Raw genomic sequence first — 14,586 nt, forward strand, 5'->3', positions numbered from 1 at the left:
TTATTCAAATTTATGCAACAACCACTAAGGCCAAAAATGAAGAAATTGAAGATTTTTACCAACTTCTGCAGTCTGAAATTGATCGAACATACTATCAGTGTGGATTGATAGTTACTGGTGAATGGAATGCAAAAGTTGGAAACAAAGAAGGATCAGCAGTTGGAAAATATGGCCTTGGTGATAGAAACAATGGCAGAGATCACTTGATAGAATTTTGCAAGACCAAGGACTTCTTCGTTGCAAATACCTTTTTTCACCAATGTAAATGGCCACTATAAATGTGGACCTGGCAGGATGGAATACACAGGAATCAAATTGACTATGTCTGTGGAAAGAGACAATGGAAAAGCTCAATATGGTCAGTCAGAACAATGCCGGGGCTGACTGGGAACAGACCATCAACTGTTCATATGCAAGTTCAAGTTGAAACGGAAGAAAATTAGAGGAAGTCCATGAAAGCCAAAGTATGACCTTGAGTATATCCCATCTGAATTTAGAGACCATCTCAAGAACAGATTTGACACTTTGAACACTGATGACCGAAGTCCAGACAAGCTGTGGAACGACATCAAGGACATTATACCTGAAAAAAGCAAGAGGTCATTAAAAAGACAGGAAAGAAAGAAAAGACCAAAATGAATGTCAGAAGAGACTCTGAAACTTCCTCTTGAACGTTGAGTAGGTAAAGTGAAAGGAAAAAATGATGAAGGAGCTGAACAGAAGATGTAAAAGGGCAGCTCGAGAATATAAGGAAAAGTATTATAATGTCATGTGCAAAGAGCTGGAGATAGAAAACCAAAAGGGAAGAACACGGTCAGCATTTCTCAAGCTGAAAGAAGTAAAGAAAAAAATCAATCCTTGAGTTGCAATACCGAAGTATTCTACAGGGAAAATATTAAGCGATGAAGGAAGCATCAAAAGAAGATGGAAGGAATACAAAGAGACGCTATACTAAAAAGAGTTTGTCGATGATCAATCATCTCAGGAGACAGCATATGATCAGGAACCCATAGTACTGAAGAAAGAAGTCCAAGGTGCACTGAAGGTATTGGAGAAAAACAAAGCTCCAGGAATTAATGAAACACTAACTGAGATGTTTCAACAAACAGCTGCAGCACTGCAAGTGCCCCCTCATCTATGCCAAGAAATTTGGAAGACAGCTACCTGGCCAACTGACTGGAAGAGATCCATATTTATGCCTATTCCCAAGAAAGGTCCCCACCAGATTACTTGTGGTGCCCAAGGAAGAGGGTCCTGCAGGAACCAAGAAAGCCACTGACCGTCCTTGGGTGAACCAAAAGAATAGTTTATGACCCCTGCCTCCAGCCCCACCCTCAGGTCTGTGGACCATTGTCCCAACAATTGATCATATGATCAGTACAGGAAATGGACATTCAGTATCCCATTTCCCATCAGTTTGGCAAGTGATAAAATAAAATCTACATTCATATAAGTTTACCCATAGTATATTCCTTAGAATCCCTGAGTGGCACAAAAGGGTGAGCACTCAGCCACTAACAAAAAGGTTGACGGTGCAAATACACCCAAAGGTGCTTTGGAAGAAAGGCCTAGCAATCTGCTTCCAAAAGATCACAGTCATTGAGAACCCTACAGAGCAGTTGTACTCTGCACACACGAGGTCAGATAGCTTTGAAGGAGGAAAAAAAGGGGGTCAGTATCCAAAACTCAGATAGTAAGTAGCAGAAGCAATCAATCTCCATCTGACCCCAAAACCTAACTGGATCCTTGAGGAGTAGATCTTGACCAGGCAAGGCTACATGAAAGCAACATAATGAGGGGCCATGGACAGGTCTTTCCTATCACCCACCCCATGCATATCCTCCACCCCTACTCTGCTCTCCTGTCAGGTGGCCTCATACCCCAGCAGGCCCTCCTGCATTCTGACCTCCTATAGCTCCACACCCCAGAGCTACAGATCTGGAAGGACACAGGCCCTATCTACACCCAAATACAACCCCAGTTCCAATAAAGTGTCCTTTGCCTGGCTGCCATTGGCTCAGTCAGATAAGTTCATGAGCCATCCTCAGACCAAGGACCCTGGTGGGGGTTGGAATATGCAGATTGCCTCATGATAGTATATCAGAGCGACACAAGACTTGGGGGAAGGAGTCCTGGTGGTGCAGTGGTTAAGCGTTTGGCTGCTAAATGAAAGGTTGGTGGTTCAAACCTACCAGCCGCTCCATGGGAGAAATATGTGGCAGTCTGCTTCAGTAAAGATTTTAGCTTTAGTGTGGCAGTGCTATTCTGTCCTATAGGGTTGTTATGAGTCAGAATCAACTCTGTGGCAATGGGCTTGGATTTGTTTATAGTTTAGACTTGCAGTGGGGGGAGTACTTATTCAGTGGTAGAATTCTCAACTACCTTGCAGGGGACCTGGTTTTGATTCCCAGTTAACACACCTGATGCGCAGACATCACCTGTCAATGGAGGCTTGAGTGTTGCTATGATGCTGAACAGGTTTCAGCAGAGCTTCCAGATGAAGACAGACTAGGACAAAAGGCCTGGTGATCTACTTCCAAAACTCAACCAATGAAAACCCTATACATCACAATGGTCTGATCTGCAAGTGATCATCGGGATGGCACAGGACATGGGGTTACCATCAGTACAGGCTGACTCGAAGGTAGCTAACAACAACAAAAACCTAGAATGGAGTCAGCCCCACACTAAGTGGGTGGGGAGGCTAAGGGAGTAGTCCTAAAGTTAATAACAGAATGTCTTCAGCAAACACAAGGCACAGCTGTCCACCTCAACTTGCCCTCTACACTTCTTCTCAGTCACTCTTTGAACCTCTGAGATCAGGCTTCCTTCCCCCTCTCCTAAAACAGCTGTCACAAGTTCCCCAAGATGTTCAGAAAATGCTGGATCCTTCCAAACAAACCCACATCAGTCCTTTTCCTTCCTGACCTTGTGACACTCCCCCGTCATGATTTCTTAGTGTAAAAGAATGTCCCTGTCTTTGTTATCTAGTGCTGCTATAACAGAAATACCACAAGTGGATGGCTTCAACAAACAGAAATTTATTCTCTCACAGTCTAGAAGGCTAGTAGTCAGAATTCAGGGCTCCAGCTCCCGGAGAAGGCATTCTCTCTCAGTCAGTTCTGGGTGAAGGTCCTTGTCCTCCATTTTCCCTTGTTCTAGGAACTTCTCAGCACAGGGACTCTGGGTCCAAAGGATATGCTCCACTCCTGGCATTTCTTTCTTAGCGGTATGAGGTCCCTCTCCTCTCTGCTCGATTCTCTTTTATATCTCAAAAGAGACTGACTCAAGACACAGCATATTACTGTCTATTGAGTCCTCCTTCGTTAACATAATTGCCTCTAATCCTGCCTCATTAACATCATAAAACCAAAGCAAAACCATTTCCTTCCGGTTGATTCCCACTCATAGTGACCCTATAAGACAGAGTAGAACTGCCCCACAGGGTTACCAAGGAGCAGCCGGTGGGTTCAAACTGCCGACCTTTTGGATAACAGCCATAGCTCTTAACCACTGTGCCACTAAGGCTCCAGCATTAACATCAAAGAGGTTAGGATTTACAACATACGTTACTCACATCAGATCACAAAATGGTGGACAACCACACAATACTTGGAATCATGGCCTAGCCAAGTTGACATACATACTGGGGGGACACAAGTCAATCCATAACAGTCCCCAAAGGGCATTTTTATTTTTAAGGATCTAAAGCCAAGTCAGTATAAACTCATCTAGGTAACAGACAAAAAAAAAGTTGCCACTGAGTTGACCTCCACTCATGATGCCCCCTTGTGTGTCAGAGTAGAACTGTACTTCAGAGTAGAACTGGGCAGAACACGAAGTAGTTTTTAATGGCTGTACGATATTTTAGAAGTAGATTGCCCGGCCTTTCTTCTGAGGCACCTCTGTGTGGATTGGAATTGCCAACCTTTTGGTTAGCAGCCAAGTATGTTAACCATTTGTGCTACCCAGAGACTCCTAGGTAGCAGATAAGTGCTACATAATTTATTATATAGAAATCTCCTGCGCCTGAATTAACATGTAACAAAAGACAAACAGATGGATCTTGTGTTAGAATTAACTGTAAAACCAATCTTATTAAGATACTATTTTATGGAATCGAGAATAGCAGCACAACTGGAAGAATGTAATCAATGTCACTAAATTGTACATGTAGAAACTTTTGAAATGGTGTAACTTTGACTATGTATATTTTACCAGAAAAAAAAAAAAGTCCTCCAAGGTCGAAAAGGGAGAGTGTTGACATGTCGTGGGGTTGTTAACCAATGTCATAAAACTGTTTAATGAGAAATTATTTGTTCTGTAAACCTTCATCTAAAGTACAATAAAAAAAATTAAAAAAAGAGAACTCAAAATTGGAATAATCCCAATGCGTAGTTCATAACATCCCCTCATCATTTGTTGCTTCTACACTTTTCTTTATTTATGTAGGTAAATGTAGTAAGGTGCCTATTTATCACATTGTTAACTTCTTTTAGGTGAAACCTAGTATCTTATATCCAGTCAAGTATTGGAGCATGGTAAAAATATCCTCAGATATAAAAGGCCTCAAAATCCTTATGATACAGTGACCTACAATGAAAGATTTTTGGATAAAATAGCAAAAAAAAAAAAAAAAAAAGGTGGGGGGAGAGAAACATTCAGGGGATCTTTCCAAAGATGTATGAGATACAAGTGGTCAGATACTTCCGTAAAAGTTTGATTATATGTGTAACCAGTAAAAATAAAGAAAGAGGAAAAATATCAGTGGTAACGTATACTTAGAGATCTAGATAACATCAACAGGATGAAGCTAGAAAAGCACCAGAAATTGGAATAGAAAATCCAAGTTCTCGCTTATTACAGGACAAATATAGACAGACATTCCAAGTTGCTAATAATGTGAAACCTGATGACGGATGTGTCCCTGTTTCCCCTCAGTTTCCTCAATCTGTGTGCAGCCAGAGCTGTGGTCCAGGATTCAGAAAAATTTCGGAGGAAGGAAGGCCAGTCTGCTGCTTTGTGTTATTTGCCCAGAGTGGGAGATTTCATATTGGACAGGTATGACTGTTTATGACTGCCCTCTAACAACCCCAGCCCCCACACGATTTTCTCCATGAAAAAGGACAGCAAGGTAATGAGTCCTAGTCTATCATTGTTTTCCGTTCATTCTTTCACTCATTCATTCACCATATGTACTTTTATACCTAATATTGCTACCTCGTTATGGGAAAGGAGTAGAGCTTTTGTACACTACTGAAACAAAGCTGATATAAATTCAGACTAGATTGTCATAAAATTAAGATGATAATTGTAAGCTCCATGGTCACTAAGGAAAGATTAAAATATAGACATAAAAATACACAGGAGGGAATCAAAATAGTACATAAGACAAAAATCAATTCATCATAATATATAAATACATATTTTGTGCATACATAATCATAAAATATATGCAGAAAAATATATAAGAGGGAATCAAAATAGTACACAAGAAAAAAAATCAATTAATGATAAAAAAGAAAATAATAGAGGAATTCAGGGACAAAAAGGGCATGAGATAGACAAAAAATAGCAGAAGTTAGTCTTTATCAGTAATTTCTTTCAATGTAAATTGATTAAACTCTCAAATTAAAAGGTAGAGATTGGCCTAATGGCTTGAACATACACTGTAAGTCAAAAATCATTACAACAGACAATGAAGAAAATTATCTATTGATAAAAGTGTCAACATGTCAAAAGTTACACCTCTTATTTTTAAAACAGAAATGTCAAAGGGCATAATTGTTTGCCTCCACAATATCCCCCTCCTTCATCCCTTCCCACCGAATCCTGAAGAATGTTCTGATATCCATCCCTCTACCCCATATCTCATGAGTCTTGGGAGAAGTCAACCCAAAGTTCACAAATAGTCATGGTTCCTATTGGTCAACCTGAATTCCCAGCACCTTAACCAGTAATTGATTTATGCAAAAAAAAGGGGGGAGGGGAATTCTTTGTGGCTAGGAACTTCAAGAAGAACTGACTAAATTTTTTTGGAAAAGATCATTCTTACATTTCAGAGAGCTACATGAAACTCCTTTCCCTCTCAATCTGAGTGAGAATAGGGAAAATTTTAGCCCTGATTGCTCCATGGAAATATTGTAAACGGTGACAGTACAAGACCAATCATGAGGATGGACTGGGGACAGTAGAGAAAAACATTAGTAGGAATCTCAGTGCTTAGCAATGTCTCTGAAACATAGGATACAACAACCTAGACCCACTACATGCTGAAGATCCAGCATGAAGCTGGATTTTGTCTTACCTGCAGCTGAAAGCATTCTCCCTGGGTCAGGAATGGAGAGTCTTAATCTGGTGTGTCTGAGTATTACATCTGAGGAGGTCAGTGTACACAATAAAGCAAAGTTAACACAATAAAATGAAGAATCTTTGAAAATGAAACATCGAGTCTTCATTTTTTTCTCCAGATGCACTGCAGTGTGTCCAGTGTCCAGCCCATCGGTATCCAAACAATGAGAAAAATCGCGGCCTCCCAAAGTTTGTGACCTTCCTGTCCTTTGACGATTCTTTGGGGATGGCTCTGGCCTGCACAGCTTCGTGCTTCTCTGTCACAGCTGCGGTTCTGTGGGTCTTTGTGAAGCACCGAGACACTCCCATAGTCAAGGCCAACAACAGGGTTCTCAGTTACGTCCTGCTCCTCTCCCTCCTCCTGTGCTTCCTCCGCTCTTTACTCTTCATCGGCCATCCCAACACAGCTACCTGCATCCTCCGACAACTCACATTTGGAGTTGTGTTCACTGTGGCTGTTTCCACTGTTTTGGCCAAAACCATTACTGTGATTCTGGCATTCAAGGCCATGAAACCCGGAAGAACCATGAGGCGGTTGCTGGTTTCAGGGGCTTCTAACTCTGTGGTTCCAACCTGCTCCCTGACCCAAATGATTATCTGTGGGATCTGTCTGGGGACCTCTCCCCCTTTCATTAACATAGACACACACTCTGAGCTCAGAAACCTCAACATTGAGTGCAACAAGGGCTCAGACACTGCCTTCTACTGTGTCCTGGTATACCTGGGCTTCTTGGCCCGGGAATTTTTCCTCGGCTTATCTGGCCAGGAACCTACCTGACACCTTCAATGAGGCCAAGTTCTTGACATTCAGCATGCTGATGTTCTGCAGTGTCTGGGTCACCTTCCTCCCTGTCTACCACAGCACAAAGGGGAAGGCCATGGTGACCGTGGAGATCTTCTCCATCTTGACCTCCAGTGTGGGGCTACTAGGCTGCATCTTTGCCCCAAAGTGCCTCATTATTCTGATAAAGCCTGAAAGAATGTTTTGAAAGGTCTAAGGGATACAATAGATTCCAGGTGAAATAGGTGTTCTAAGAATTTCTCTCACTAGTTCCTATCACATTTTTAGGCTATTGAACAATAAATCACCCTGATTTTACATTCAGAAGTTATAAAATAACTGAAACTGCATTAATCTTTACTGTTCAACAAGTTCTCCTTCCTTTATTTCAGGAGTCCTTGTGTACAACTGGAGCCCTTGTGGCACAGTGGTTAAAAGCTCAGCTGCTAACAAAAAGATCGGCTAGTCACTCCTTGGAAACCCTATGGGGCAATTAATTCTACTCTGTCTTATAGGGTAGCTATGAGATGGAATCAACTCAGCAGCAATGGGTTTGGATCTTTTTTTTTTTTTGGTTGCGTACAACTATCCTCAGCCAATCTTCACGGCTCACAAATACAAATATTATCTCAGTTTAATGGCTATTCAAAAAGTGTTACTTATGAATTAATTCTTATAGTTTCTTTAATCAGCTGATAGACACTGCAAACAATCACATTTTTGGGGAAATATCTTAGTTATTGTCATGGATTGAATTGTGTCCCCCAAAAATATCTGTCAGCTTAGCTGGGTCATGATTCTCAGTGTTGTATGATTGTGTACCATTTTGTAATCTGACGTGATTTCCTTATGTGTTGTAAACTCTATCACTATGATATAATAAGATGGATTAGTGGCAGTTATACTGATGATGTCTACAAGATTAGTGTCTTAAGCCAATCTCTTTTGAGATATAAAAGAGAGAAGGGAGCAGAGACACACGGGAACATTGCACCGCCAAGAGGGCAGTGCCGGGATCGCAACACGTCCTTTGGACCTGGGGTTCCTGTGCTGAGATGCTCCCGGACCAATGGAAGACTGATGATAAGGACCTTCCTCCAGAGCTGAAAGAGAAGACAAAGCCTTCCCCTGGAGCTGATGCCCTGAATTTGGACTTGTAGCCTACTGGACCTTGAGAGAATAAATTTCTCTTTGTTAAAGCCATCTACTTGTGGTATTTCTGTTGGAGAAGCACTAGATGACTAAGACAGTTATATTCAGTTTTCTATTCTGTTCCCTTTTGACCCCTTCAGAGATTTTAAATGTTAATTTTACCTTTATAATATACTTAGTATATTTCTGAATTCAAGAGGTAATTAGTCAACTTTTTCTTTCACAAATGTATCATCTATTGTCCATAAACCTCTTATTAAAAGATTGTTGCCCCACTGTTTGAAATGTTATCTTTATCACATACTGAATTCTCACATACACGTGGAACGGTTCTCATGCACTTGGTTTCATCGTCTGTTGATTGCCTTTTGTGTTTGCACTTATTTTTTTGACCAAATACCAGACTTCAAAGAATGGATTTATCATTGAGATGAAATTCTTATAAAATGAACTATTTTGAAGGGAACAAATCAGTGACAGTTAATGAATCCACAAAGGAGCCCTCGTGGTGCAACAGTTAAGTGATTAGCTGGTAACAGAAAGATCAACAGTTCGAACCCACCCAGAGGCCCTGGGGAAGAAAGACCTGGAAATCTGCTCCTGTAAAGGTTACAGCCTAGAAAACCCTATGGGGCAGTTTTACTCTGTCATGTGGGGTCACTATGAGTTGAAATCAACTCAAGGCTACCTTACAACAACAATGAATTTACAATGTTCTGCAACCACCACCTCTGTCTAGTTGCAGGACATACTTATCACTCCAAAATAATTCCCCTTGCCCATTGCAAGATTATCCCCATTCCTCCCTTCTATGATGACCTGGCAACCATCAATATGCTCTGTCTTTGTATGGATTAGTCTAGTCTGGATATTTCATAAAAATGGAAGCGTACAATATCGGACTTTTTGCCTGGCTTCTTTCACTTTGCATAATGTTTATGAGGTTTATCTACGTTTAGCATGTATAAGTGCCTCACTTTTTATGACTCAATATTAGTCTGTTGTTGAATATATACACCACAATTTATTCATGCATTCTTCCACAGATGGACATTTGACTTATTTCCAAATTTGAGTCTGTGTCATTTTCTCTTTTGGGGAAGGTAGGGATTTTACAGGTGATTTTTATCTCCTTGTTTGTATATCTATGTTTTTAGAAATTTTAATAATGAACACATATTACTTTTAATTGTGGTAGGTATATATAGAAAACAAAATATTTGCCATTTTAATATTTTCACATGTACAATTCAGTGACATTAATTCATCCATCATGTTATGCAATCATCACCATTATCTACATCCAAATTTTCCCAATATCCTTGTCAGAAGCTCAGTGTCCCCTAAGCAATGACTCCCTCATTCTCCTTTCTTCCCACTCCAGATAACCACTAATAAACTTTGGTGGCCTCCATACATTTGACTATTCTAGATATTTCATATACATGGGATCATAGAATATTTGTCCTTTTCTGACTGATTTATTTCTCTCAGCATGTTTTAAAGGTTCATCCATGTTGTAGCAGGTATTAGGATTTCATTTTCCTTTATGGATGTCAAAATCCTCCCAAAAAATAACAGCCCTGAACTATATGGCTTCACTTAGGAATTCTACCAAACATTTGTACAAGAAATGACCAAATCCTTCTCAAACTCTACTAATAGTAGAAGAAGAGGTAACACTTCTGAACACGGCCTATGAGGCTAGCATTACTTTGATACTAAAGCCAAACAAAGACACCACAAGAAAGGAAAACAGACCAACATTGCTTGTGAAAATTTATGAAAATGGATGCAAAAATCCTGAACCAAAGACTAGCACACAGAATCCAAAAGCATATTAACAGGAATTTACACCATGATCAAGTGGGATTTATCCCAGAAATGCAAGGGTAGTTCAACATTAGAAAATCAATGTGATACATTACATTAATAGAACAAAGAAAAAGAACCAAATGATCATCCATACAACACAGAGGAGGCATTTGAGAAAATCCAACACACTTTCAAGATGAAAACAATCAACAAACTAGTAATAGAAGCAAAATTCCTCAATATGATAAAGGGCATCTGTGAAAAGCCCACAGCCAACATCATACTCAACAGACAACAAATGAGAAGTTTCCTCTATGGTCAGAAACAAGACAAGGATGCATACTGTCATCTCTATTAGTCAATATTTTACTGGAAGTCCTGGCCAAAGCAATTAGGCAAGAAAAAGAAAAAAACAGTTATCCAAATCAGGGAGGAAGAAATAAAACTATTCTCATTCGCAGACAACATGATCCTGTATATAGAAACCCCCAAAGAATCCTTAAGAAAGCTGCTAGAGCTAATGAATCAACTGAGCCAAGTGGCAGGATAAAAGGTCAACACACAAAAATCAGTAAAGTTTCTATACATCAGCTATGAGCATTAAGAAAAGAAAATTAAGGTAATCATACCATTGACTATAGTTTCTAAAAGGATAATACATTGGAATAAATAAATGATATTGTTCGATAATTTCCACATTCGATTGAATTACCTTTTTTGGTGATAGACATAAATATGGATCTCTTCCACTCAGTAGCTGTCTTACAAATTTCTTGGCATAGACAAGTGAGCGCTTCCATCCATTTATTGAAACATTCCAATAGGTATTCTATCAATTCTTGGAGCCTTCTTTTTCGCCAAAGCCTCCAGTGTAGCTTGGACTTCTTCCTTCAGTACCATCAGTTCCTTATCATACGCTACCTCCTGAAATGGTTGAAGGTAGACCAATTCTTTTGGTATAGTGACTCTGTGTGTTCTTTCCGTCTTCTTTTGATGCATCTTGCATCGTTTAATATTTTCCCCATATAATCCTTCAGTATTGCAACTCAAGGCTTGAATTTTTTCTTCAGTTCTTGCAGCTTGAGAAACGCCAAGCATGGTCTTCCCTTTTGTTTCTCTGTCTCCGGGAATTTGCACACGTCGTTATAATACTGTACTTTGTCTTCTCCAGCCACCCTCTGAAATCTTCTGTTCAGCTCTTTTATTTAGTCATTTCTTCCTTTCGCTTTAGCTACTCGACATTCCAGAGCAACTTTCAGAGTCTCTTCTGACATCCTTTTAATCTTTGCTTTCTCTTTCCTGTCTTTTTAGTGACCTCTTGCTTTCTTCATGTATGATGTCCTTGATGTCATTCTACAAATCATCTGGTCTTCGGTCTTTAGTGTTTAACACAACAAATCTACTCTTGAGATGGTCTCTAAATTCAGGTAGGATATACTCAAGGTCATACTTTGGCTCTCATGGACTTGTTCTAATTTTCTTCAGTTTCAACTTGATCTTGCATATGGGCAATTGATGGTCTGTTCCACAGTCAGCCCCTAGCCTTCTTCTGACTGATGATATTGAGCTTTTCAATCGTCTCTTTCCACAGATGTAGTCAGTTTGATTCCTGTGTATTCCATCTGGCAAAGTCCACGTGTATAGTCACCATTTAGGATGTTGAAAAAAGGTATTTGCAATAAAGAAGTCATTGATCTTGCAAAATCTACCTTGCAATCTCTGGCATCATTTCTATCACCAAGGCTATATTTTTCAGCCACCAATTCTTCTTCTTTGTTTCCAACTTTTGCATTCCATTCACCAGTAATTATCAATGCATCTTGATGGTATGTTTGATCAATTTCAGACTGCAGAAGTTGGTAAAAATCTTCAATTTTTTCATCTTCAGCCTTAGTGGTCGGTGCATAAGTTTGAATAATACTCATATTAACTGGTATTCCTTGTAGGCATATGGATATTATCCTATCACTGACAGCGTTGTACATCAGGATACATCTTGAAATGTTCTTTTTGACAATGAATGCAATGCCATTCCTCTTCAAGTTCTCATTCCCAGCATAGTACACCATATGCCTGTTCGATTCAAAATGGCCAATACCAGTCCATTTCAGCTCACTAATGCCTAGGATAACCAAGTTTATGCATTCCATTTCATTTTTGACGATTTCTAATTTTCCTAGATTCATACTTCGTTCATTCCACATTCCAATTATTAATGGATGTTTGCAGCTGTTTCTTTTCATTTTGAGTTGTGCCACATCAGCAAATGTAGGTCCCGAAAGCTTAACTCCATTCATGTCAATAAGGTTGACTCTAAGGAGGCAGCTCTTCCCCAGTCATATTTTGAGTGTCTTCCAAGCCCCTTCCTGAGGGGCTCAACTTCCAGCACCATATCAGACAATGTTCTGCTGCTATTCATAAGGTTTTCACTGGATAATTTTTTTCAAAATTAGACAGCTGGGTCCTTCTTCTTAGTTTGTCGTACTCTGGAAGCTCAGCTGAAAGCTATTCATCACGGGTGACCTGCTGGTATTTGACTACTGCTGGCATAGCTTCCAGCATCACAGCAACACACAAATCCCTACAGTACGACAAACTGACAGACAAGTGGGGGGGCTGTCAGAGTGGGACCCAGAAACAAGTCTATTTGGACAATTTGGAAAGAATCAAATCAGAAACTCAAACAAAATACTTTACACCTTTGCCCCAGATCTTGACACACTCAGCAGGGCCCTGGGAGAAATGGAAAATGTTGAACAAGTGAATCTAACTTTTGTTTTAGTCTGGTAGGAAAAAAGAGTTTCAAAGTCACGAGTCACTCAATTTTTTGAGCCTATGAACTTCCAGACACCAGGGTGAGTTAGTGAAATGGACAAAGAAGCTCAGAAGGCCCATGAAGAACATGACAACCAGCAGGGAGAAGAGGTGGTGACCTGTCCCCGAATCACTGAAGAGGCCACCAAAATGAAGTCTGAGGTTACTGATTGGTTCATATACCCCATGATTTATGCAACCTGCTTTAACTGCAGGAAGTACAGGAGATCTTTGGCAAAAATCCTGGGTCCAGATGACAAGGATGTTTCACCTCATATGTCAACTGTAATGAACTGGGGTGCTCTCTTGAGAAGTATTATGATACTGCACTTCAATCAGTAGGAGAAATATGCCATGATCAATTAGCGATGCCTGCCATACTTATGGGATGGAGGAGCAGAAGCACACAAATTCCATGATCAATTAGTAGTGTCAGCTCCAGTCATGGGATGGAGTAGCAACAACATACATGCTTCTTTTTGCTATCTCTGAGGAACAGACTTGGTCACACTCCCAGGCAGGCACTACACACTGACCCTTTTAGTCTAATTGTCAAAGTTCAAACTAGGAACATGAAAATGTAGTTTGTAGTTGCCATCAAGCAGTCTCTGACTCATGGTTATCTTATGTATAACAAAAGGGAACATTGCCCAGTCCTGCACCATCGCCATGATCTTTGATATGTTTGAGCTCATAGCCAAGATTATTGGGTCAATCCATTTCATGGATTTCTCTCATTTTTGCTGACCTCTACTTTAACGAAGGCACCCTGGAGGCAGAGTGGTCAAGCTCCTGGCTGCTAATTCAAGGGTCGGCGCTTCCAATCCACCAGACATTCCATGGGAGAAAGATATGCTTCTGTAAAGATTACAGCCTAGGAAACCCTATGGGGCAGTTCTACTTTGTCCTATAGGGGCTCTATGAGTCTGAATCAAATCAACTTGATAACAATGGGTTGTTTGGGCTACTTTACCATTCATAATTTTTTTCTTTTTTTTTAGTTCTTGGTCTTTCCTGATGACATGTCCAAAGTAAGCCAGCCAAAGACTTGCTGTCCTTTCTTGTAGGGAATATTCAAGTTGTATTTCATCTAAGATTGATTTGTTCATTCTTCTGCCAGTACACACTGTATTTAATATTCTTCACCAAAACCAAAATTCAAATGCAAATATAAAAATATCTCCAGAAAAACATCACAATACTCCCCAAACCAGGCATCCTGGGGCTCAGTTGGATGTGAGATACTCAAAAGACTAAGAGGTCATGAAAGGGGGCTGAAGCAGCAAGCTGGCTAGGAAACACATAAGTGTGATTATTTTCAAACACCTAAGCAAGAATTTGGTATCTGACAGAATATAATGAATTCAGTGGGGTAAAAAGATCAGCATGAGGAACCTAGGAGCCTTAATCATAGAGGAACAGTTACAGGACACTGGGTTGAACCTACAGAAACTCTGACATGACACCAGCTGTTATTGGAGCTTAGTTGCATGAAAAAGAATGGCGTGGCCTTGGGTAATCTGCCCACACTTGAAGTGCCAGCATGAGGCAGTCTGCTCAGCCCACTGTGAGTCTCTAAAAATACTGGTGGAGTGAAAGAGATGAACAAGGAGGATGACCCAAGATCCAGAAGTAGGAACACACTTCACTCAGGAACAAATTGCTTTCAATTC

At 40.2% G+C, this 14,586-nt stretch overlaps 1 pseudogene; it reads left to right on the top strand.

The window, feature by feature from the left end:
* LOC101359631 (vomeronasal type-2 receptor 116-like) overlaps nt 1-7,340 on the top strand; it is a 72,311-nt pseudogene extending 64,971 nt beyond the window's left edge.
* Nucleotides 7,341-14,586: the final 7,246 nt, after the last annotated feature.

The sequence above is a fragment of the Trichechus manatus genome, unplaced genomic scaffold (assembly GCF_000243295.1).
Source record: "Trichechus manatus latirostris isolate Lorelei unplaced genomic scaffold, TriManLat1.0 scaffold00057, whole genome shotgun sequence".
Taxonomy (NCBI): Eukaryota; Metazoa; Chordata; class Mammalia; order Sirenia; family Trichechidae; genus Trichechus; species Trichechus manatus.